This window comes from Corvus cornix, chromosome 7 (genome assembly GCF_000738735.6).
Source record: "Corvus cornix cornix isolate S_Up_H32 chromosome 7, ASM73873v5, whole genome shotgun sequence".
NCBI lineage: Eukaryota > Metazoa > Chordata > Aves > Passeriformes > Corvidae > Corvus > Corvus cornix.
In genome coordinates this window covers 21,702,099-21,728,884 of record NC_046337.1, presented here as the reverse complement: position 1 = coordinate 21,728,884, position 26,786 = coordinate 21,702,099, and the positions used below count along the sequence as shown (strand labels likewise).

General features: G+C 43.8%; 1 protein-coding gene across 4 annotated transcripts in view; it reads left to right on the top strand.

Annotated features, from left to right (window-relative positions):
- The first annotated feature begins 4,131 nt into the window (after positions 1 to 4,131).
- Positions 4,132 to 26,786, top strand: part of WIPF1 (WAS/WASL interacting protein family member 1) — a 56,308-nt gene continuing 33,653 nt past the window's right edge. The window contains exons 1-3 of one of the 4 annotated variants that reach the window (XM_039555099.1): positions 4,132 to 4,254; positions 6,625 to 6,719; positions 24,770 to 24,881. The gene's annotated coding sequence lies outside the window, so the exon portion shown is untranslated. Of the gene's footprint in view, positions 4,255 to 6,621; positions 6,720 to 21,421; positions 21,529 to 24,769; positions 24,882 to 26,786 lie in introns of those variants that run through there. The other 3 variants (XM_039555097.1, XM_039555098.1, XM_039555100.1) reach the window with 3 other exon arrangements.

The following is a 26,786-nucleotide window of genomic DNA, read 5'->3' as shown; positions in this document are numbered from 1 at the left end:
CTTCTTAAGTTGCAGATTCCGGGCATTGTACACTGACTCTCCAAATGGTTCTCCAAGCATCAAATAAGCACACTTTTTTTTCTTCTTCTTTTTTTTTTTTTTTTTTTTTTTTTTGCTTTGCTTTGAATACTTGGTCTGTACCAGCCTCTATTTTCTGTTCCTAGATCACCTTTGTGATACATTTTTCTTGCATACCACTTGTGTACCACAGTATCCATCTACTGACAGAAACCCTTACCTACCTGCAGACTATTTCTTCTCAACTGCTACTGTCCTTTTAAAGTCAGCACCTATTAAAATAGTAGCTTTGGAGGTTGTAAATGTTGTGTCTCGGTCACAGTCACAAATAATCTGCTGCTAACATGTAAGTATGTATAGTCTAATGATTTCTCATTTACAGCCCTGTAATCCCCCCTTGCAATCTTAACACTAAACTCTCTCCTACATGGGTTGAATCAGTAGCCCCAGGGACATGACCCTGGATAATACTCATGCAACCCACACATGCATCTCTGCTGCCTCATTGCTTTAAACAGGCATATATTTCAGCCCTGAGCTTCAACTAACAATTCCCACAAGCAAAGCAAGAAACAGGTGTCACACACTCATTGCTAAATTTCTCTAGTAAGTGTAAAAAATAACGACGTGAACACCATGGCACTGATGTAAGCGGACCTCATTTAAATGAAGGCAGACCAGGGGCATCTGGGTGGGAAGGTGTTGCTTTTATAATGATAGTACCCAGAGCAGTTAGCTTGTCCCTCTTTTCACTGCCATCTTCTTGCTACTAAAGCTGCTTTTGTTCGCTTTGAGCTTGTTGATAACACCCTATTTATATCCTTAACATAAAGGCTTCCTGGAATGTCTCCATCTTTTTCAGTTTGATTCTCTTTCCAGTTTTCAAACCATTTGGTGGTTAACTTTCCCCTTCCCATCCATTTAGCTGACCTTAACTACTCTCTAGTGTGCCATGGATATGTTGCTCTCAGAGATGCATTCACTCCCAAATGTCTTTCCTCTTTGGCACTCCTGCTCTTCAGGAGACCTGACCCTTCTGAGAATTTTTAAAGTCCCTTATCTTGTACTGGCTCCAAGAGAGCAGTTTCACCTCTGCATGAGTCTATAATCAGAACAGGCTGCTGCTCTCCACCATCACAGACAGCTGAGCTGAACTCGTTGTCCTTATTCTGTCTCTTCAGCCAGTTGGATCTTGGCTTCGTAGTGGAGCTGATCAAGAGACAGAAAAATGACACTCGCTGAACTCCATGCACTTGATTATGAGCTTGCATCTGCCAGGTGTGAGCATTCATCTGCCACCAGTGCTTGGGTCCTGCAACCTCCTTCAGTTTGAGAGTTTTTAAAAATCAGGTTATTGTTTCAGGCAATTGTAAGACAGTTTAAGTACTCTTTTTTTTCTCCAGGATATAAGTTGCTGCCAGCCTCCTTGCTGTGGCAGTCTCCCCAGAGAAGTGTGAAAGCAGTGTGAGTTTCATCAGCGTGCTGACTCAGCAGTTCCTGTTTCCACAGCTGAGGCAAACCACAGCGGGTAGGGACAGCAGGGCAAGAGAGAATGTGTAACACAGGACCCATATAAGTGCATAAACACTGTGCTGCTGGTGGAGAAAGGGAGCACATTACCTCCCTGAAAGGTTTGTTTTCTGGTATGGTGGCAGGCAACCTATCACCTTTGAAGTCACTGATAGTTCAGCACAGTAGAAATGCTTTTGAATTTGGACACTTTTAGAAGGTTGCTGTCCTTGGCTCCAGTCACAAGATCTCACATTTTCCATATGTTTACTAGTGCTAGATAAAGTCTAGCACAGCCTCCAGGCCCCTGGGCATGCTGCTGGCTATAAATTACCTTTCTCTTTCTGTTCTTAAAAATTGTGAAACCAATATGAAGTCTCCCAAACTTCTATCACCTGAATGTTGCACAGACACTGACTTCTAACAAAGCTCTGGAGCACTTGTCTCTTTCTATGAATCAAATCCCAAATACAGAAAAGGCACTCATGTATACTGCTTTGCAAAAGATTCTCTAAAATGATCGTACTTCAGTCCCTGATAAAGTATAAAAGACTGACACAGTTATGGAAAAGAGCCAACCTGTAGGCAAGCATTTCCATGCTCACTGTGAGAGCCATGCTGAGTCCTGCTGGCTGCAGGTGGGTTATCTACAGCAAGGACAGGACAGTTTCATTTGTTCCCATGCAACAGGCCAGCCTGACCAGCAGGCAAAATGCCATAGGAGTTTGTAGGTTACTGCAGCACAGTGATGATGGATCACTCAGTGGATTCCCCCTAAAGGGACAACTCTTTCCTAGCAAGGGTTGTAACCATTTCCTGTGATCCCAGCACAGATTCTCCCATTGCAGCACATCTTCCCAAGCTTCTACAAGCTGAGCAGATCTGTATCAGTGTTTGCTATTTATCCCATATGGAGCCTGGAATGAACGCATCACATGGTATTTCCCCAGCACGTAGACAAGAGTAAGCTGTTTGCCTCTACGTGACTTTTCAGCTAACCAATGACCCAAATGCTGTTTGCCGTGCTTAGGAACCTCATGTGGATTTGTGACCCTCTTTAGAGAGCTTTGGGGCTGTAAAGACAGTAAACACAGAGTACCTGCAGTTTTACAGTTTGTGAGGACTGAAATTTTTGCTTGCAAGCTAATCTGCATTGTGTCCGTGGGTCAGAAAAGGGTAAACATAAAAAATTGTTCCAGTTTTTGCATTTGTCTTGTAATGCTCCAAGCATACAATGACACAGAAACAGAGAAATGACCTACATAAAAGCCTGCCAAGGTTGCCAACCTTACACTGAAGGCAGCTCAGTAATGCCACTGCTCTTATGACAGCATGTCTCACCATAATACGGTGCCTTCAGGCAACTGCTCATCTCCTGGTGAAAACATGAAAGTAAGTTGCAGCAGGTTAACTTAGCACACTCAGTCTTTGACCTTGCTGGGACACATTGCTACAAGTGAATCAAGAGCATATTTAAGTTCTTCAGGACACCTGTCCCTAACATTTTTATTTTAGATAACAGTGTTATATAGCTGCTGAGCTGGACCATGTCCATGCATGGCGTAAACAAAAACCATCTCAACACCTCCAAAATGTGAAAGCCTATGGAGACAAAAGCATGTGAGATCAGTGTCGGCTCAAATAGACACTCAGGACACAGCTCTTGCACTTCTAACTTTGCTCCTATCTACACAAGTTACGCCATTCCATATACTTGGGCATTTTCCCATCCAAAACCTCAGTGCTGGACATAAAAACATTAACAGAAATTTTGTTTCTAGAAAACTTAGTCAAGCTGCGGGGGGAAAGGGAGCAGAATCTATTGCTTGCCTGGCAAAGCAATCTCTGCGGGAGTTAATTGAGGTATGAAGCACAAATACCTTTTGGGGCATCCTGCAGAGAGGGCTAATTGACCTTCCCACATCTCGATATACTGCAAACCTTAACAGCGAAAAAGCAAGCACCTCTTTCCCACTGTTTAATTACGTTTCTACTCTACCGTGTGTGTCTCTGCCTGGTGCCTTAGCTATTCCCCAGGTGCCACTACCCCTTCCCCGCTGGCTGCTATCAAGGCCATCGGAGGCAGGTAGGGAAAACAAAGCGTGTGGAGAACTCTGTGGCCAAACGGGGCAGCGGGAGCAGGGCCGAGAGGAGCGGGGGCTGTGCCGAGGGCCGGGCAGTGCGGGGCCGCCAGGGCGGCGCGGAAAGCAGAGCTGCCCCTGCGGTGAGGTCACGGCCGGGGAACCGCTGAGGGTTTGAACGGGATGTGTCCTCGGCAGAGCTACCAAAGTCACAGTTCAGGGCGCTGGCACTTGGGGACCGGAACCCATCTCCCTGTGAGGGGGCTCTCTGTAACTCTGACTAGTGTGAACTCCCACCGGGCACAGAGGGATGGGGGCACGGCCATCACCGGCACCCCGCGCTACCTGGGAAGGACCACCCCAGAGGGAGCCCCGCTCCGCCGGCCGGGCCGAGGGGCACAGCCCCGGGAGCGGGGGCAGGGGGCGGACACCCACCCGCGGCGGCCCGGCCCGGCCTCGGGCGCTCTGCGGGGCCGGGGCATGTGCGGCGGCGCGGGCGGCGGGGGAGCGGCGCCCCAGAGCCGCGCCGCGCCGCTTCCTGCCGCTATAAATAGCCGCCCGGCCCAACATGTCCCGGCCGCCGCAGCGGCTGCAGCGCCGGCGGGACCCGCCGTGCCCTCCCGCCGCCTAGCCCGCACGGAGCGCGGTAAGGGGGCTGCGGGAGCCGCACGGGGCTCTCGGCGGGGGACGCGGGTCTCTGGGACGGGCAGGGCTCCAGCGGCCGCCGCGCTGGGGCAGCTCGGCACCCCCGGCCCCACGGGATGAGCGCCCTGCGGGTACAAGGGTCGGGAGCTGAGTCTCGCCTCGTGCCTGTCTGCTCTTTCTCTCTTTTCTTCCAGACTGCTCTGTCTTGGGCTGGACGCGTTCCTCCTGCCTCCCGAAGCTGTGCTGGCAGGCTCCCTGCTTCCCCCTCGCATTCCCGCTTCCCCCGGGGTTGGGCGCGTGCCCGCGGTGGCGGCCGGTGTTGGCCTCTGGGCGCAGCCCCCGGCCCCTCTTGGCAGCTTGAACCGTGCCTCTGCCCGGGCTGCCAGGGAGGTGCCCGGTGGCATCCTTGTCCATCTCTGCTGCTCTACAGCCACGGCTGTGAAATCCTGGCGGGCATGTCAGGGTGGGGAGAGCCACGCTGGGGCTGTGGCACACGCTGGAGCCGTGGCACACACCACTGCCCACACGCGTGGCACCCACGCAGGGCACACTCGCAGGTGTTTGTGTTGCAGCCTCCCTCAAGTGCTTTCATCTGCAGCGAATGTTGAGGCAGACCGTGTAGTTAGGCTTTATGGTGGAGTCAACAAAGCAGGTCTCTGCCCTCTGAGCTGGCTCTTGGGGGCTTTTTTGAAGGAATCAACTTAGGGAACCTCAAGTAACCAGTCTTCAAGTTTTAGCTTGTCCTGCATTTTGTTTGCCTCTGCTACTCTAATGGCTGTGTTTCATCTTCTAATGAACACCTTCTGGAGTGCAGAGCTGTGTGCCTTCCCAGGGAGTTCCTCAGCTAGCATGTACCCTGTTTGAGCGGCCTCTCCAAAACAAACGCGGTAACAGCACTTGTCTCTGGCACTAAGGTGTGTTTGTTCGGGAACTCACCATGAGGTTCTTCCAAATTGCTCCTTTACTCCTGAAGTGCATTCTCAAAGACAGGGCTGTGATAAGCAGCTGTTCTCAGTTTTGACCTCCAGAGGATGGGCAGTGTTTTTCTTCTCATTCACACCCTTTTTAACTCTGTCCGTCAGCCTTCCCCTCAATTTCTTCTGTCCACTAGCTCTTCCAAGCCCAGTTTGGGAGGACAGTGCAGAGACCCAGGAGGCCACATAAAACAGAAGACGTCCTCTCAGAGCCTCGGCTTGGGAGCCTTGCCTTCAGTGAAGGCAGGAGGGATGGCAGTGCTGCTCTGGCTGTGCACTTTTTCAAGCGCTGTCAAGCACGAGGCAAGCTGAGCTGGCATGTACTTTCCCCTCTGCTGTGAGGGGAAGGCGCATATGAGGGAGGAAATACAGCAATACAGCTGTTCCAGAGCACTTCTGCCCTCTGTCCAGCGGGAGCACGTGAGGGGGGAGGACAGACGCAGAAAGGGAGATTCAGGAAGAGAGTATGGGGCGTTGGGGAGGGACGAGGGGAAGAGAGGAAAGCTACAAATGGAAAGGAAAAGCTCTTTATATGTGCACAAATCTTATTTAAAGATCTGTTTAGCAAGAGCAAATAGCCTAAAATTATGAAATTGTATCTCGAATCCCTGTCATTGTTCCTCCAGAAAGTGTGGCTTTTCTTTCCTTGAGTATTATGTGTGTCTTTCTGCCTCACTCTTTAGGCTCTTCAGCATCGTCTGACCTCAAGCTGAGCAGGATGTTGCCCTTAGCATCTTCCTGTCAAATGTGTAGTTCTCCATGTTGTACATGAAATTATTATTTCCATAGTTGGTTAAGGCAAGTTCCCGAGGAATGTGAAGCAAGAGGCATGCCAGTTCCTGTGGCTGGCCTTGACTGGAGTGCAGGCATTTTGGGACAGGGGCTGTGCCTGGAGGCTGTGGTTACTCTGTGTTATTTTGGCAGCTTAGGGATTCTTCCCTCTGCTCCTGTCTCTCCCACCCTTATGTCTTATTGCTGTTCACCTGTTCCTCTGCCTGTGCTGCATCTGCTTCAGCCTCTCTGAGTTATCTGTGGGGTTGTGCTGAAAAGCTCAGAAGTCTGAGTAAGGAGTAAAAGAGAGCAGCTACTCCCTTGTCTGTAGAGAAGTACCCTCTCGGGCCTGTGCTGACTCTCCCCTGCATCCTGCTTTGAGATCCCTCACCTCAACAGCTAGGAATTAAAGCAGTTGAAGCTCTCTAACTTTGTCCTAACTGCTGCTGCTGCCTTGCTGTTTCTTCTGAAATGACACTTTTAACTTTCTCCAGGATTGGTTTACTCTCTGAATGGCATCTGGTAGTAAGGCCCTGTCTTTGGGGACTGCATGGCTACAAGACTACTAAACGTCCTTTTTTTTTTTTTTTTCCCCCCATGAAAATCCCAATTACCTACCCCAGCAGGGTTTCACTGCTTTTTTACCTGTGTACTACTGAAAGTGTGCATCTGAGAAAAGGTATTGGCTATAGAAGGAGCAGTTTCCCACCTGCGATAACAGGTATGACCTTTACATCTGATGATCTCCAGACCCCAAAAAGGCCACTGAGAAGCACAAGCCATGCTAATCCCTTTGAGAAGGGAGCATGCTGCAGTATTTGTCTCCAATACCTACACTGCATGAAGTTCTAACAGCTGTTTAATTTTCTGCCCTGCTTGTACAAACACCCAGCTGCTTTGTAGGGAGAAAAGAGTGTATATTGGTGTTGTCTGACAATTGTGACCTGACAGGAAGGCATAGGCTTCCTTTGGAGCACATATATTGTTCATGGCGTACATGTACAATTTAGTAAAATGTCTTTATGCAGCAGCTTTGAGAAATGTTCTGTGCTTTTAACTGCATTGGATCTCCATCTGGTTAATGGACTTGTGTATAGAAACCATATGAAATAATGATGCAGCAGAAGGGAGGGTTTCTTTAAAGTTTATGCTTTTACCATGGTAAACATATCTTAATTATGGCTTCTTCACAATAATGAAGTGTTATCAAAATTCAAATCTAATTAAATATGTCTGTGATCTTTCTACTGATTTCTCTTATTCTTTACTCCAACACTTTCTCATTTTCTTCATGTGATGCACTCTAACACTTGGTCTGTGGGATCTGTTATAAAAAGGAACTGTTTACAGTCTTGGTTCAAAATCCATGGTGCTAGCTGCTATTTGAGTAGGGGTGTGGAGACCCAGTATATGGGGAGATAATTAAATTCTGGGATGGTAGAACAGATTTTGGTAGTACTAAAGAAGTGGATACTGTAAGTAGCCACAAATCTTCAAGGCAGCTGTCTGTCCTGTGTGCAATTAACACCTACTTGTTTAGCTTCTTACTTCAAAGAGGCATGTGAAAATCTGTTACTGAATAATAACTGCTGAACTGTTAGTTGGCAAATAGCCCAGAAAAGGCATTATTAAAAAGTAAATTTAATAAAGATGTCTATAATCCTGCTTTAGTAGAAGGCTTCGTTTGAAGTATTTTGTGTGCTTGTGGTGACCAGAATGATAGCGTAGTGCTCTCATGAAGCACCAGATACATGTATGCAAATATCTGGGTATCTGAAGAGGGGGAAGGAGAAGTAGTAACAAACTGTTTACTGTGTTAGTACTCCGTTGTGGTTCTCTGTGAGGACTGTGTCACTGCTGCTGAGCTGAGAGTGAAATCTGAATAGTAAAAGGATTATTTTTTTCAGTGGCAATAACCTTGAACATCAAGGCCCTGAAAAGTACTGGAGTTGCTCCTCATCCTTGCAGGCACACAAGTCTGCAAGTGCAGCTGTCCTTGGGCCTCATCCAACACAGTTCACAAAGATCAGTGAAGAGTGTCTCTAAGGCTGGAGCTGCAAGTGGCGGGGGAGCAGTTTCATCTAAAACTGCGAGATCAGAGGAGTTCCGAATAGAAAGTTTTTCCTAATTCCTGGAAGGAGATAAATGGGAAGCATGAGTAGTAGTTTGAGAGTCTGTTTTGTAACACTTAACGCAGCCATAACCTCATTAGTGTTCTTAATTTGGATCCAATTACACATAGGTCTGCTTCGGAGTTAAAATATATAGTTCTGTAATTCCTTAAACTACCAGTGTTATAGAAGCAAAAGTTTCTAAGTTTTAATGTGTTTATGTAGCACCCCTGATCTTTAATCTCCTCAGTGTGTGTATGTATGTATTTCCCACCATTTCCTTCTTGGGATAAAGCCCATAATGCGAAGGGCCGTCCAGTCTGCCCATGCGTGCTTTCCTGAGAGCCCTCCTTCTGTTTGTGCTAAGCTTGAGCACATAACTCCTGCTGAAGAAACTACAGGATATTCTTTAACGGGAAGTAGTACAGATGTTAAAATAAATGGTCTTAGCAGCCTCAGTGAGCCCAAAATAGCTTCTGCATGTTTCTCTTATGATAAGTTCAGGAAATGGGGTGATTCCCTCTTCTTCCCTCTCCGTAATATTTTGAATGCTGAAATCCTCTTGCCATGAAGAGCAGGCAGTGTGGAGCAGGCTTCTCTGTATTTTTCTGGGCCCTGACTTAACAGGGCCAGAATTGAGCCCCAAACAGAAATTTGCATTCTTTAGCATATTGTCCTGCTTCCTACAAAAATTTCCAATAAGGTCCTTGGTGGTGAAGGGGGCTAACCACTGAAACTGATTGTCCAGAGGGATTGTGGAGTCTCTGTTGTTGGAAATAGTCTAAAAACTGGATAAGGCCTGAGCAATCTGCTTGAAGCCAGGTTAGTGCTGAGCTAGATGAGATCCAGCAGTTCCATTCAGCTGGCTGTGTGCCATGTTTTTGCATTTGGGGGAAGCATGGCTGCCTTTGTCTGTCCCCAAAACCAGTGGGAATAAATGTAGTCTTCAAATATCTGAAAATGGCCTTGAGAATTCTGAAGAAAGACTTCAAAAATTGAAGTATGTAGAGAAGCATAGCGTGAGGAAGTAATTTTGCCCAAAGTCTCATAGCAGCAGGTCAGTAATAGTGCTGGGAGAGAATCATAAATCTCCTGGCTGGCAGACTAGTGCCTTGGTAGCTAAAAGAGTTTGTCTTTACACATAAAACTACTTCCTTTCCCTACTCAACTATTTTCAGATCACTTGGCAACAGAGACTACACTTACCTGCTGAGAGATATCTTCTTTTTTTTCTCCCCGCCTTATCTGTCATGTTCATAGGGAGTTTCAGTACTAAAGAAAAATGTAGTGCATTGACTTTTTCAAAAACCTAGAAAATTTTATCTGGAAAAGAATTTGGTGAAATAAAGACAAGAGCTGCAAAGGAAATTTTTAGAAAGTGATGTTATTCCCAGATAGTTGCACAACAATTAATCTCGTATTTTTTTGTAAGAGCAGAAAATAGCAGACAAAGCTGTACACTGAATCCAAGTTTGAACCTCTATTTGTTTAAAAGAGAAAAATCACTTGAAAACTCTTAAAAATCTGGAAGCTGAGAAGAACACAGATCAGCATTTTAAAGAGCATCATGGAAGGAGTTAAGCTGTGAGTTAACTGCATCTGTGTTTCAAATCCAAATGCTACGAACAAGGCACCATTCAGATCTTCAGTTATAAGTTATGCTGAATTCGTTATGCTGCATTTGTTTGAATTCTGTTCAGAGGAGAAAAAGAAAATCATGTCAGATAAAAAAAATCATTACTCTTGTTTTGGTAGCTTGTTTTTTAAGTGATGAAGTAGGATTCTGTTTTTTTGTCTAGCACTTATGCAGGTCATCTGCTAATTATTAGCAGCTGTGGAACTGTGGAGTTGCATAAGCATAACTAAAAGTCAGTGGAGCCTTGCATCATTCTGCAGATCTATCCATTGCTTATTCTCAACAACAGATGAGTTGTGTAGTTCAGTTGACACAAATCCCTAAATGTTAAGAGGGCATCAGCAAGCATGGCAAGTTGGGAAATCCTTTAAGTAATAGAAATCAAGTAGGACAATGCGTTATTTTATTGTTGCCACAACCTGCTGTCCAGTTAGACATGTGCCTTGGTGGTCTGTGAAGAGAGCTGTGTGTCTGAGTAATGCCCTGCAACAGCTGAGCCTGCCAGCTACATAAACCTGTTTTGTCTGGGCAGCTTTGCTTGGAAGATGGGCATGGCCACTATGTGTGGCTGCTGTGGAAGCAAGGCAAGTGTGAGTGCTCTCAAATGTATCCCAAATTAGCCATGCTTAGTGATATGGCTGAGTACAGCAGTCTCTTCTAAGCGTTAGAAAAGGCATCTTTACAATGGGGACACATATAGAGCTGAGAACTTGGAATGTCTTAGCAAGGGAAATACCTGCAGTGCACATGTGAGTGTGTTGGCAGCAGCAGCACAAGGCTGGCAGGTCCAGCCTCTGCCCCCAGGTTTATGATACTGGCTCAGCACATTGCAGGATTTGGTTAGCAGGGGGCATTTCTTCCCACTGAACCTGAGGTTACAGAGAACTTAATCTCCTGTGGTTCTGACTTTAAGTCACAAAATATGTAATGAATTTTCTGGTCCAGACTCTGGCTTTATTTTCAGGGTTTTTTTTCATCTTTTCTTTTGCTGGTTTAAAAATCTCCACAGGCAAGAAAGACTCTGAAAAGGTGAGTACAATGTTACCAAAATATGATCCTTACAATACTTGTTCTTGGAAATTAAGAAGGTAAAATTAGTTTCAGCAGATAGTGTCCCTCTAGACCAGTCCATGCACCCCGTGGCTCAGAACTAAGCCCCATCCCCTCTTTCAAGAACTGAAAGAGAAGTTTAGGTGAGCTCCCTTTTTTCCCCCAACCCTTGTATATTTTTTCTTTTTTTTACTTCCCCTTCCCCCCCTCCCCTTTTTTTCCCTGCCATTTTTAAAGCAGTGATATGAACAGTTAAGTGAGGGTGCTTCCCCAGATTAGTGGTGTTTCTGCTGGGCACAACAGTCAGTGCTTCATTAGCTCGCCTCACCAGCAGGCTCTGAAAATGGTGGGACCTTTAGCTGTCCTCAAATTGCCTTGGTCCCTGAGGAAAGCTGTAGGTGCTTGGAGGCAGATTGCAGCTCCAGTTGAAGTAGCACTTTAGAGCTGCAAGCGTGGCGTGAATCAGGAACCTTCCTTTTTTAGGAGTCTGAACAGGATAGTAACTGTAACTAGCACCAGCTAGGTAGCTGTTGAGCAGAAAGACATAGAGGATAAAATGTATTTGGTGGTGAGGGGAAGGGAGGATTGCTTGTTCCCCCCCTTGCCTCCTACCTGAGGAAAGCTTCCTCAGCTAATAATTAAAGGATACTACATCAATGCTCTTTTGGTTCAATTTGATTTGCAGTTTGGCAAACATGGACAGCATCAGTCATGTAGTACTGAGCTCTACAGATCGCTCTTCAGTTTACCCCAACTCATCAGTCCTCCATCATGATTACCATCACATCAGTCATTGCTCTCCTTATGCCCTGGTTACCCAGCACTGACTGACCTACTTTACCTAACATATTCCCAAAACTGTTTTTCTGGCATGGAAATGCAAAATAGAGAATTTTCACTGTTACTTTCACATTTGAAGTTACTGAAGACAGTTTTTAAAGGAAGTATTAAATGTAAACCATAAAGGCTGCTGTGTTGTGTGTGTTGTAAGTAAAGAAGCCATTTGCTCACCGTAAGTGAGTTTGCATGACTCAAATAGACTGTCTTTATATGGATCTCTGTTTGGTCAGATGTTCCTTTTTGTATTTCATATGACCGTATGCCTTGTCTTTGATTTTAAGACTGCTGAGATAGGGAATGCATTTGAGCAGTGCCCTGTAGAATACATTTTCTATTACAATGGGATGAAATGAAAAATCAAATGCTAGCAATGTGGTAGTAAAGAAGGTATCCATGTGTGACTATTTCAGTTTTAGAGAGAATGCCATTCAACTGAGGCGCACAGGCAACACCTACTGGTAGATCATTGTGTATGTCTGCAGGTTACATTTTAAACCACTCCAGACTAAGACTACTTTGAAACAGAAAAAGATATTTCTTAAAAGTACGGCTTTTCCAATCTGTAGTCCTGATGGCATCTTGGAATCTGAAACTCTCAAATGGCAGCAGGCAGCTCCAAAACTTTGTTTTAGTAGTAGGCAGAAACAAGTGACAAATAATTATCACTTGGAACTTCCTACTGTATTTTCAAATAAAAGTTCCTCATTTGATCTTAAAAGGTGACTTAGTGAGGTGCCAAATAATTGCTTCTTGGCACAATTTACTTGAAATAGATTATTCTTAATTGAATTGACCAGTGTCCCTTGGGTGTCAATGAACAACTCATGTTCTTATCTCATTTGAAATTAAAACAAAACTGGATAATGCTTTTCAAAGTGAAACTCTGAGGAGTTGCTGCATACTTGCACTTACTTGTACCCTTAGGTGGAACTAGAGCAATATTTATTTTCTCATTTAGTGGTTATCCTTTTCCTAGCAGCTCTCTGCAGGATCAGTGTCTGTAAGTTTTATTATAGCTTTTCCTTTTTTTTTTGTTTGTGCGTCCTTAAAGAAAGTGTGCATGCTGACTGATGTCAAGAGGAAGACAAATTAACTTGAGCTACTATAGGGAACTAGAAAATGAAGTGTTCCATAACTGACAAACAGCTTGAGATGACTGGACAAGTTCCCTCTTTATTAATCTAAAATGTGCCAGTTGTTTAGCAGAACATCCCTGATAATGCGAGTGAATTGCAGGGTAAAACCCAGTTGGATGTCACCATGTGCAGTACTTAAATGAGAACACTGAGGGATTTTGTGTTTCCAAGGGAAAGAATTGTCATTGTTGTCTTCTGTTTTGTGTTACTTGAAGTTCCTCAAGAAAGTTTCCTCTTAGGAGGAATAATGGAGTTTATAGTAATAATGGTTTATGACTGCTCTTTTTTATTTGAAAGCTTTTCTACTTCTCAAAAAATGTTTGTTCACCATCCACTCACTAATTGATCAGACTGAGGAGGCACTAAAGAAACCATAGTAATTATACCACATGATATCTAATACCACAGCATTTACAGCTTCCAAGGCCTTTGCTCCAGGCCATCCACTGTGAGATGTGGATAGAAGCAAATGAAAATAGAATGGAAAAACTTGCAAGAAGGAAAGTAAAAAAAAAAAACCAAAAAAAAACAACAACAACAAAAAAAAAACCCAACAAACAAACAAAAAAAAAAAACAACCCAAAACTGCACTGCCATTTCTTAATGAGGCAAGGCTTTGTGCCCTAGGAAGTGGGAACAAAGATAAACAAAAAAATCACTCTGAACTAGCAGTAGTGTTGATAGGTGTAACCTGGGTCCAGTTGTACCCTTGATGTGAGGTTGCTTTGGAAAATCAGTGCTGAGATGACACCAGTGGAGCAGGATTGCCCTAGACAAGGTCAGGACAGCATTTTCCAGGACTTTCCTCTGAGCTGTTTTCTCTTAGGCTTCTGGAGTTGTTCCCTCTCTTGTCTGGTAGACACTACTGGTTGTTTTTGGAAATCACCATTCTCAAGGCAGGATCACTCTTTCTTCTGCTCTAGAGCTCCAGTGCCCTTGACATCTTTGCTTTTAAGTTTTGCAGGGTCACTGTTATGTGATTGTGCTGGGGAGGAAAAAGCCCAGATTATCTGCAGGCTTGTTTGGTGCATAAACCTGAGTTCTGTCAAGTGACATTGACAAAAATTGCAGCTTAAAGTTTCTGTATTAAAGTCTGGCATGTGCAGGTTCTGGTTTCTTAATTTCTCAATGGAACATGTGACCCCTGGTATCACTGTCATTTCCTCTAATGTGCATCAGTTCAGGATTTCAGACCCTGCCTCTAAGGAATAATGTCTGGTATAGGACAAGTGTAAAAGAGAACTTTTAAATTGTTCTTAAGGGTATAATTATGGATATAGCCTTAGGGACAACCAAGGGTCTTCAAAATCAGAATTTCCCAAAGTGATGCAAAGTGCTGGCTTTGGCATTTGAGGTTGATAGAACAGTCCTTGTCCCATTTACCAGCAAAAAGCCCAAAGTTAAATATGTCACTAAGTTCACTTAAATCCAAACTAGTACCATCACGAAACCTCAAGTAGGTATATATAGCCTGTATCACAGCTGGTGCAGCCGAGCCCCTGCTGACTGGCAGCAGGTGAAGAAACACCTTTAGACTCCCACAGTGCCTGGGGATGCTTTGAGGCATTGCTGACAAGAGCCAGGAGTATCAGCTCACAATTCATCCTCCGTAAGGAACTGTGCTGGGTCTGCTGGGACTTGGCCCACAGACCAACTGGAACCATTGGGCTCTACCAAAATGCCCATGACTAATCTTTCCTACCCGAAGGGACCCATGCTGTAGTGTCCCACTTACTCTGGGGCAGCTCTAAGTTTTCAGGCCAAGCAGGAGGGTTTTTAGGAGGTCTTTGCTGCTTTCCTCTGTGCTGTTCTCTTAAGTCACTGCTGTGGTGTAGCCTCTCAGGAAAGCCAGCCAGCTTTGCTGAATAGTCTAGAAATTGGACTGTAAGGTATTGCTGCTCTGTTAGCAGCACTCTTTCAGGCAGCCATGCTTCAAAGTACACAGTCTGGGGTTTCTGTTAAGCATAGGTAATGCCCTTGGAGCCATAAGCCATAAACTTAGCTGTAAATTTAATTTTTCAGTTCTCTGCTGTGTACTTGGTCTTTTGCTAGTGGGAGAGAAAAGAAGAAACAAAACACATGTAGAGTGGGATGCAAACAGATGATTACATCTTCAGTGATAGTTGTGTGTTGAACTTCTGCTAATGAGGGAGACCAGGTGCCAAGCTGTTTTGAGCCAGAATATCATATTACTGCCTCTGCTTTCAAGCTCCACCTGCATATTTGGGTTATCCTGACTGTCAGTTCCCATCAGAATCTGCATCAGAAGTCCAGCTCCTTCTATTGGTCTGGCCGTGGGTACAGTGGGCTGTTCCCATACCCTTTTGAGGTAGAGGTGTTGCTTTGTCTTGTGAGTGCAGTCTCCTGACAACTGACTCAGTTTCAGCAGCTGATGAAACCAGGTTTTGGTGAATGGCAGTACAGGGCATTTTATTCTAAATCAGCAGTTTACTCCCTAAGCCAGGTGAGCTGTGGCTAAACATTGCTTTCTGCCAGATCTAGCGTAGTCTACGTGCAATGAGTTGGTAACTCCAGGTCTGCAAGACAAAAGTTCCTGCTCAAAATGGTATTGCATGATTTTCATGCTGAAAGCCATCATGAAGTAGTCAGATTGTCAACAAGGAACTGGGCTGCTTCTGATGGCTCATGAGTGATCCTCTTGGACCAGGGCCCAAGGTGGGCATAGTGGTGTGAGCAGTCTCGCTTGGATGTGTCCCATGTGGCGATACCTCACATGCAGGCAGGATGTAGGGTTTCACAACAGGGCTGAGGTTTTTTCACTGTCTAAGGAAACAGAGAATGTTAGTCTCCAAGGCTGTTAATCTGGATGCTTTTCATGGACTCTCTGTCACTTTTTTAACTACTGCTCTCTGAAATCATAGTGGCAAACTCTCCTAATTCATAGTAATTGCACAGATAATTAAATGATAACATGGTATGTGGTGTATATACATATTCATATACTGAGCCTCCCTTTCTCCTGTTTATTTTTGGGAGAATATAATTGTTGATAAATATCAATGAAACAAAACCACATGATCTGATCTTGTGCATGACCTGGTCTTGCTTACCTTACTTGGATATAGTTCAGATGAGTATGGGATTGCTGGCACTTGTAGCTAAGCAAAGAATAAAATTTCATCCATTATAAAGCAGAGAAGCTGGTTCTATTTTGTAATCACCCAGCAGCTATGCATAGGCTCCCATCTGTGGCTATATTTGGCTTCCAGTTATTCCTGATGTGGAATATATCACCCATGGGAAGAATGCAAGAAATGGACTAAAGTTCCCAAAGACTGGGACTTGCTTTCCCTTTAAAGAAAAATTAGAAGGGTGTGAGCTTTGGCTAGGAGATTTAGAATGTAAAGTGGAAATAAACTAAGCATCAGTAACAGCTTGAAATTGTATGGCCTGTGTCAGATGAAAAATTGCTCTTACTAATGAATATTGTTGTGTGGCTTTAAAATGTATGATGTTCTGGCAAATCACGACTTCTAAGATGTAGGTTTGTTTAGCTTTATTTGCATGTATCCATGTACATATATGTACACAAATGTTAATGGGAAGTTTGAATATAAAATATTACTCAGATTCAAGTGTGATCTTTTTAAAACTGTTGATGTTTTCTACTGAAATAACCAAGTATATAAAAATACGTCATCAAATATTCAGTTGAATACTTTGAAAATTTTCTGACTCCTGTGAATAGCTGAAGACAAGTTTCTCAATAATAAATAACTTTGCCATCATAGCAATTCTCATGTATTGAGAAAAGGTACTTGAAGCCTAGACATGTGATTGGAAAAGTATAGCGAACACTGCTCTAGAAAAACAGCCACACAGATTTTACTGGACAAAGAGTGTTGAAATACCCTTTGGAAAGATAGCATGGATTGTTTTTCTCTTGGCTGACCTGCTGAGTAAGTCCATATTCTTTGATAGGTCAAAGAGAAACTGTGTCCCAGGATTATTGAAGAAAAAAGCTACAAACTAAGAAATCAGGTTTTATGTGAAAATAAGTATTGGAAGCCACAACCAGCACTCTTACTTTTATTAAAACTTCCTTTTTGGTTCCTGAGAACATACTAAGGTTATTAGAAGTATGTATAATGATATGAAGGGACTTCCATGCAGAGTTCTCATTTTAGAAATATATATAATTATATATATGTATGAAATAATACCTATGCACTGCAGAACTCCTCTTCAAGAGTCTGTTAATGTCAATGCTAAAGGAGCAGGGAGGACAAGTAACTTTGAGAGCGAGGTTTGTCTGTTCAGCAGTTTTTACTCAAGAAATACATAGGCATTTCTAGGCAAAAGTACGTTTTTCTTATGAATGGCTTTTATTTATGTGGCTGTCCTCTGAAAGGATAGCCTGTGGCTAAACCCAAGAGTGCTAGCTGAAAATGTAATCTCATATGCACATAGCTGTGTAAAGGGCTTTGGCCCAGAAGTTGTTGAGTTTGTGAGGAGGTGGTTCACTGTTTTCAGACAGGACTGGAACAGTGTAAAAACTCTTCATTTTCCATAGAGACATGACTAGAAAGTGGGAATCTGCCAGAACATTTTTGATGATCAGATTTTGTCCACATCCTGGATGAAGGACAAAATAGATTCCCTGTTTTATCTGGTATGATTCTCCCACCCCCAAGGAATGTGTTAATATTTTATCATTTTGAAGAAATGTAGTGGGCGACATTAAATATTTACATCTCTCCGAAGTCACACAGATGCCACCAGGATACCTAGCTCTACATCACACATGCTCTAATTCACCCCAAACACCCACTGTTTACTAATCTTCAGCCCCCGTCTGTGCCGATAATGAGAAAGAGGAAATGGAAACAGCAGGGATTATATGCTACTGAGAAGTCCCAGTTTCTGGTTGTAATTCTTTCAACAAACTCTTGCCGACTGTGCTCCTGCTTTGAAGTTTGAACACCTCTGTATTAGTGCTTGGCTCTGGTGATTTGGCTGACAGATCTGGGCATGGTTGGTTTATTTGTAGTTGCACATTCACAGTTCCACACGATGGTTTACTCTTGCACTTGCCTGTGTTGTGCCTGCTCAGAGTCGGGGCAGTACAGATCATTTTGCCCAAGCACTAAGATGCTAATTGCTCAAATTTGCTGGTGACAGGTACCAGATAGAAAACAGTCCCCACCATATCCACTGTTCTCTCTGTGTGTGTGTGTGTGTGTGTGTATAGTCATAGCCATATTGGTGAATGGGGTGGGTTTTCATATCATGAATAAATATGGCCCATTTTTATAAGGCAAAAAGTATGTGTGGGTTTTGAATGCTGGGTTTCAGCATGCTCTGTTAGTCTGGATCATTGTGTCTAGTATACTCAGATGTGTAGATAGTGCAAATTTCTAAACCAAAAACCTCAGAGCCCATGATTGCATTCTTATCCCTGTAGCACAGGACGAGGAAATCATTTGTGTAAATAGCTTTACATCAGTGTCTATTAACATCCCTCTGTACCTTATCTGTCAGGCCACTGTGCAGCTTGTTCTCGCTGCTGGGGTGGTCCTTTATTCTTAAATCAAATTCCGTTTGATCCCACGGCAAGTTGAGGGGAAGTCAATTTATGGTTTTAAAAACAACTTGTGCCATCTGCAGGGTTACTAACACACGTCTCCATTAAGTACCCAGGTGTACATAAAGGAGAGCTTCAGGTATGCTTTCCACTCAGAAGCTAAAGAGATGTCTTGTATGTGTATATATACATATATATATATATATATATATATATATACGCGTAAGCCGAGACATAGCATTAGTTGCAAGTGGTTTGCTTACACAAGATGACTGCCAAAAATCCCTGTTGGAGCTTTGTTCCTCTGAAAGATGCCAGCCAACAGATTTCTCATCTGTGACAAGGATGGAGAAATAAATGGTTTGTTTACAGGGGATGGAATTTATCAGGCTTTAGATGTTTCTCTTCTTGTCTTAGTGGTCCACAGTCAGAGTTGACAAATGCTCTGGTGTCAGTGGTGACTCAGCAAAGCCCGCTGTGCGAGAGCTCTGGGCACGGTGGGTCCCGCGGTGTCACACAGCTGCCTTTGCTGTCCCTGCCGTGCCTCTCCATGGCCCCGCTGAAGGGCACGCCGAGGCTCGGAGCTTGGCTGGAGCAGCACCCTGGGAGGCTGTTTTCTTTGGGCGCAGATTAAAAGTGGCTGGGAGGCTGCTGCGAATTACCTGCTGGGTGAGCAAATTCCTCCCATCTTGAACAACCCCAAATGTCTGAGGGGGATATGAAAGTACATTTGCCCCACCAGCAACTCCAAGCACAGCTCTGGCACAGTCCATTATGTGTGACTAGATCCTCACAGAGAGGTTGACACATTAAAAGTGACTTTGTAAATGTAGCCCCTTGTTAAAATGGAGAGAAATAACCCATCTCTTGTGAGGGATCCAGGCTGTCTGAAAGCTCCTGGGGGAGCAGCTGGGGGAGGACAAAGAGGCAGTGTGCTGAGAGCAAGCATGGCCACTTCCTGAACTCTTCAACTTCCCCTCAGCGCCTCTGAAGCTCGGGGTCTGGCATATCATGTCTCTGCACGCTTACCGAGGGGAAAATGCTTAAGCTGCATGAGCCTCACAGTGCTCTCAAGTGTCTTCCAGTGTAAATAATACCATGGCCATTTGGCCCAAAACCTTCAGCGGGGGCAGAGCAGGTGCATCTGCAGACATGTGTTTGCACATGCTTTCCTACTACAGCTGCAGGAGCTCAGAGGTGCGTGCACAAGTAGGGGGTGTGTGTGAGTCTCATGCAAAAGCATCCATTTTATGGGCTAGTTCGTTGTGGGTTTTTTCAGTCATGCATGTATTTCCTTTTGCATGGGTGTCCTGTGCATGTTTACACATAAAACACTTACGTCTTTTATTAGCTGGGGGTAATTTGTTTAATACTTAGCTGCTTCTCTGTAAATCGTGTGTTGCTGCCTTTTTGCCAGAGGTCACTGCTCTCACATCTCTGTGGGTAGGAGGGATTTTCAAAACCGTTATTACTCTGTTTCCAGTTATTTTAACCCCCGATAAAAATTATTTGAGCTAGTTTGGCATATTTGATGGTAATGAACTAGTGAGCGGTGGTAAGAAGCCCTGAGGCAGGAGGTGGGAATGTAATCCCTGGCTGGTGGTCACCAGGAGGCTGCTCCCAACTTTGATGGCTTCATCTGGCACAGTTTAATTTTAAAGATGACATTTTAGTGAAAACTTCTTAATTTATGTAGAAATTGCATGGAATTCATCCACCCATGGGCAAAGAAGCAGCTCCCATTGGCTTGCTCTGGATCTCTCACCGTAGCCATGGTTTTGTGTGACAGCCTGGGTAGTGGCAGAGCCAGCTTCCTGCTAGCACTTGTCTGGTTTTGCCTGAGAAAAAGAGGGGAAAAAAAACCTAATGAGCTTTCAACCACTAGATCAGCTCCTCAGTGTGGTCCATGGCACAGGCTGTGGAACCACTATGCCAACACACCTGAGGCAGCTGTGGGGTACAGCGGGAGAACTGAATGGTGGTGGCAGGACAGCCATGAATGAGTGTTGCTGCCAAAAGCTTTGCATCGCAAATTTGCAGCATCACTGGCTGTTCACTCTCTTCCTGCCTTAAAGGTTTTCACATTCACACTTAGGTACAGCTAAAGCAAATCTGTGCCCCAGCACAGATGTTTGCAGTCAGTCTGTAAGGTAACCCCTCTGGGTTTGTAACCCACCGCATTCATGCAGGCCTTGCCAGGCTGATCAGTCCTCCAGGCACAGGTCTGTTGTTATTTCAGCTCTCACTAAATAAAGGAGTGTGGCTTTTATCTTTACCCCCTCCATTAGCTTGATTGAAGAGTGTTTAGCATTTTCCACAAGGAGCATCTTCCAGCAGAGCAGTATCTCTTTGCTGAGTCTGGTGTGACCATTCTGTCTCTACTCTGATGTGATAGTCCTCAAACTTTATCTCTGGGCTGTGTGTGTTTATTCTTCTGGTGATGCTCTTAGGGTTAGATTGCCTTTCCAAAATTCATGTGTCTTTAAAAAAAAATAAATACTGATAAAGCACCACCTATTGACTAGTCCTGTAAACATACTGCTCTAATCCAGGACTTTACTGTCCTTCCTTTTGTGATATATGTTCAGGCCTGTTTGCCCAGTGCTAGATAACAATATGTGGATGCACACTGCTACAACTGATAAAATCTCTACTCTTCTGAAGACATAGACTGCTTTTCATAGGACTGGAACTTCTGTTTGCTGTATTCAAATGAAAGTATTTCTGATGACTGCATCTGTTTGAATTCATCAATTCATTACTACTCTGAACATTTGATAAACAAATGTCCTTGAACTGAAATTTCCCATGCCTGCAGTATAATTACATTCTCCACTACTGCATTTGTTTCCCCTTTAAAATAAGGGAGGGAGGGACACGGAGCATACTGTGACAGAATCACATTCAGCGTTTGGTATTAATATAAAGAAATAGTACAAAAAGGTCCATTGAATCATGGAGTGACTCAGAAGGCAGTAGAGGAGGGATTTCTGGCTATGCAGAAATGTCAGTGGTTCAACATTAGATCAGAAATTTCTTTAACACGTTGTGAGGGACAGTTAGTTGTTTCATCTATATTAAAACATAAGCAAAGTGAGTCTAGCAAGGTGCGGGGAGGAAGTGTGTGTCACATGTTCCTCTACAGGAAACGAGACTGAAGCTGCTGAGGAAGTTCAGAACTGGGCGACCTCCAACAGATTCAAATAGCACAGGTTAGTTCTCTCAAAACATCTCTTTAGCTGTCCTACAGGGGTTTTGCACATGTATTTTCAGTGATTTTTTGCAGCAGTGGATAAGGAGTGGTCTATATGGCAGTTGTGGCAGCAGGTAGTAAGTAGCATGGGATTTCAGAGCAGAACTCTACAGGGCAAAAATAGGAAGCTCATCTGCGAGTTAGTTTGGTTTGTGAGAAGCTTGGAGCCTGCCTTGCAGTACAACAGCAGTGTGGGCCTGAGTCACATAAGTGTGAATGACATCTTCTCCATCTTGTTAAGACTTTCATAAAATAAGTTAAAGGTCTGGATTTTTAATAGAAGTGTTCAGTGTTAATAAATACCAGACAGCACTTTTCCAAGCACAGGTTAAAATCATTTAATGTAGTGAAAACTTCACTTAGTTTGTTTTGGCTGTACCAAGTATATAGCTTTTCTCTTTGATTTTACTGGTGTAATTTCTTGTTAAGGTGTTCTCTCATTCCTGTTGATTTCTGTTGAGAAATTGCATCACAGCTTTTCTGTGCTGGGGGGTGTTGACTTGGGAGCACATTGCATCAGGAATGAAATGAAGCTGGGTTGGTGCTGGAGAATTTGGGAGCTCTCAGAGGGAGACTCTTTAATGGGATGTATGTTTTGTACTCCTGCACAAAAATATATTTGTTACTTTTAAATACTAGACAGTTGTGATTAATTACAAATCTTAAATGCAAAGTTGGAGTGAAAGTTACAAAGAAAACAACGTTCAGGATGATAAAATGTATAATATAGTAGTAAGTGCACAGAATCTGAACTAAAATTAAATCCCAGCGTGTGATCCACGTGCTGCTGGGACAGCATGGGGAAGAGGAGGTGATGGTCCCACAGCCATCTCCAGCAGTGGTGGCTGGAGGCCTAGGTGCTGGCTCTGCACAGAGAACCCTCCTGCTTGCCCAGGGTCACAGCTTGTGACGCAGAGGAGCTTGGACAAGGATAGTGGCAGCAATCGAGCACGAAATGCAGCTGCTGGGGTTGACAGGGCTGTAACAAGGCTGTGCCAGGCATTAAAATCGGACATTTGAGCAGCAGGCAAGTAGTCCTAAATCTGCCCATACTTCTTTCCAAATAGTTTTAAAAATATTTCCCTGATCATGTAGAAAACCAGACTAAGTTGCACAGCTCTTTCACCCTCCTCATGCCACCTAGTGCATTCATCCTGATTGCCGTGTAGAAACATCTGCATAAGATCAACACAGTGGCTCATGGCAGACCAGGCTGCCATCACCTCCTGCATGTGGAGTTGGATGCTGCACCTGGCCCTGCTGCAGGGCTTGGAGGGTCTTGGCAAGCTGGGAATAGCAGGGCCCTGTGTCTGGGCAGTTAAACAGCTCTGTGGCTCAGCCTTGCACAGCTTTGCTCTCATATTTCGAGCTTCGGGGTTTTATATGCGGAGAAGGCTTTGGCCTTAGCTGGGCTCCTCTGCTTCTGTAAAACCAGCAAGTTTTCAGAGAGCTGAAGTTTTGCCCCAAGTCAGCCTTTCTGATGTATTAGGGTTTATAGCCTTCACTGGATCACTGTTTAACTAGGAATGTGATTTAAAAGCAATTTAGTAAAATCCCACTGCAGACATTTTCATTTCAGCCTAATCCTGTCTTATAGCGGCTCATCTCAAATAGATTAGGAGTTGTTTTAAGCTAAATATAATGGCTCGTAAATAATATATTTGTTCCTCCACGCAGTGGCTTGTACCAGGTATTTGAAATGGAATTAAAAAATAAACTGATATACTTTCCTAAATAAATAAACCCTAACACTTCTACTTTGCTACCAGGAGTGAACATAGGCAACCAGGATTGAAAGAGCAGGAGAGTTGTTGAAGGGGGGGGGATTTCTGAATGGGCCCTTTCCAGCAGCTTGTATTACGAAAACCAGAGAAAGAATGTTTCTCCCTCAGATTAAAAAGGAAATCTGCAAAAAGAGGAAAGGGACTACACAGTACAGACTAAACAAAAATGACTTAAATATGCATTGGAATGAGAAAGAGGGAAACCAAAAAGAGAAATTAAAAATGGAACCAGATGGGGACAAATTCTGTGCTCAGGAAGAAAAGGCTTTTCTTCTCCTGCACTTCAGAAGCAAGAGAGACTGTGTACATGTATTCATGCATATATATCATGGAAGAAAAATTCATTTTTCTGTATGATTTTTTAAATTGTTTCTTTCCCTTCAGCAGTGTTAATATAGAAGTTTATTGATTTGAGGGAGCTTCATAATTAAAGGACCTTTAATTCTGCAAATAAATAGAACAAACCACTCAATGTCACCTTAATCACTGGCTGGTTTTATTCCCCGAGAACTACTCAGTTGCATTGCACTGTTGGACTTGTGTCCACTGTGCACTTGGATCCATAGCACAGGGTTATTCTACTCTCTGCAAGGGAAAAAGTAGGAGTTAAGATGTGCAACACCAGCTAATGCAAACCTGAACTGCATAGGCCAGCTTCAGAGAGTTTATAGCAGAGTCCCCTCGTGGGTCTCATTTCACCACATGGTGTATGCAAAGGTTGCATGACTGTGAGGGACTGGCGTCTTGAGACTGATTTCTAAACAGAAGTAAATCTGTAGAATGCTAAATGCCTACCGTTCTTACATTTTATTTTTAAATTACTGGATTTTTAAAGGTTTTATTTTGTTCTAATACTAAATGGACAAGTGTATTTTTTGCTGGGACATTATTTGCAGCACATTTGTCACATCTTCCAGGCTGTTCCCTCCCCTTTTCTTCCCCCCACACATTTGTTTCAGCTTTTGCATGCATTTGTCTCTAGCCTAAACTATAGAAACCTCCTTATTACAAAGCTAGTTGTTGAACCATGTCTCTTACGAGGGAGCAGCTGTTGTAGTGGATAACTCTGTTCAGTCTTACCATCACATCCATGGCTTTTTATGCCTTTCTGTTTTCCTTCCACCATTTATATTGACTTTTACTATGTACTCTATGCTGAAGTTGGAAGAATTGTCTTAAATTTATTTGAGAACAAACTGGATCCTTTGGCCTCAGGGAGTGATATGGAGAGCCCAGCCAGTGTGTTTTCCTGTTCCGATTCCTCTTTAGAAGGAGGGGGACTCTTCTTTACAGTACGCTGCCACTTTCTCATGCAGAATTTCTACTTATGCAAGGAAATACATGATAGACACATGCTCAGGCTCTGTGATCCCCAACAGTTCACAGTTAATAGTTCTTTTTCGTTCTTCCTTGCAGGATTGTGCAACCTGGGAAATGTTATTGCAATTTAATTAACTTCAGAAAGTGTATTCTGGACTGAATTGACCAGACTTCCTTTTCTATGCAAGCATCTCCTGCTGGTGACCAGGTAAGAGCCTGTGGGGTTTGCACTGAGGGATGGGAGTGCGTGGGAGTCATGGTGTGAGCAGCAGCACAGAAGTGTCTCTGGTGTCCTTCCTGGCCTGTAAGCGTTGGAATGTCTTAGGTTTCAGTGTGACAATACAGGAGTCATTCTTCTCCAGGGCAGGATTAATGGCAGTGCCAGTTTATGGGCGTGCTCTGATGTGCCACACCTTTCCTCATGTCAGATTTTTATGGGCATGCTCTGATGTGCCACACCTTTTCTCATGTCAGATTTAGGTGCCTTAGGTCACATCATATTTTATGCCAAATCCATAAGCTTTTAACATGTGCAGTGGGTTGTTTTCTGTTTGGTTTTTTTTCCATTCCAGTAGTACAAGGCTAACAGTGAAGGGATCTAAGGCTCGGCAAGTAGGCCAGGAGACCTAAGGTATGTTATGATCAGGAACGATGAATCTGTGGTTGTCCTGACTTAGAGCAGATAACATTACACTTGAAAACTGCTCAGTGAAGCCTGCAATGTTTACAGTTTGGTGCTGATGAACAGGTATAGTATGAAAAGGTTCACTGAGACACGTGGTTAATAAGAAAGAAGGAACAGTGATTTTACTTTTCTTTAAATTTTATTTTTTCATTTAATTTTTAGGTGGTGGTTGTTGTTGTTGCAGCAGGAGCTCCATCAGAAAGCATGTGCTGTAGATAGGCTGCAATGTACTGATCTAGAGCAGGTGCAGTGCAGCAGATCAAGTATTTCCTATCTCAAATGCTCTGTGTTGTAAGCTCCAGCTGTGGCTTCTTTAAGATTAGTGGGCCAGGTAGAAACTGTGATGCTGGGAGGGTCCCAGAGGTGTTTGGGATTTTGGTTCTCTGTAGGCATGAGCACAAAACCATTCAGGGTTTCTTCTATGTAAAGTCTATAGCTGGTCCATGCGGGTTGATGCTTTGGTGTAGTTTCAGCAGTGCACTTGTTTGGAAACCACAGTCTGGAGAAATCTGAGTGCCAGGCTTGGGAAACGTGAGAGGGAAAAGCTAGCCCCAGGAGCAGACAAATGTCTCACTTCATTCATGGATCCATAACTCTTATCAGGCATGATGGACTGCTGCTGGGTGAGGGTTGGTGCAAAGACTATTATTTGGAGAGTTGTTCCACAGGACCAAAAAAGATGGAACTACTGTGTGGTCAGTAGTCAAACATACCTGTTTGGGTAGGGAGGGATGGCCTGTTCGAAGAAGGGAGACATGCAGATAAGGATAATACGAGTATTTTTAAACTGACATTTATAAACTTACAATGCAATACTGAGATAAAGATGGTGCATTGTGTCAGTCTCACCCATTTTACATATGATATGGGATTATGGAAGGTCCCAGGAGCAGCAGTAATGATGACAGCACAAATACCACCTGTGAGGAAAGACTGGAGGAAATATGATTGCTTAGCCTAAAGAGGAGAAGTTCAAAGAGACATGTAACCGGTTTTCATGTCATGAAAAAGAGAGGAGTTAATTCTTCAATGCATCACTTGTAAATAGTATGAAAAATAGTAAATGAAATCACAGCAAATGGAGGTCTAAATAAAGTACTGGGAAAAGCTTCATTAGCTGTTAGGATAACAAGACAGATGACTGAGGGTATTGCAGGATTTCCATCAGTGGAGATTTTTAGAGAAAAAAGAGCTGAATACTGCCAGGAATGATATACTCCATAGTGACTCAGGGCAAGAGTAGATGCCTTCTTCCAGCCCTGCTTCCTGTTGTTCTGTATTTCGTTCTCCTTGTTGACAGTGACGTTGAATTTTTCTGGTTATTGATGAAAGCTGAATAGTTGTTTTAAAGGCAATAAACGTTTCCATATGGATGGTACAGTATATTTCGTACTCCACTTTGCAGGGAGGGAATGGAAAATGCTGTTT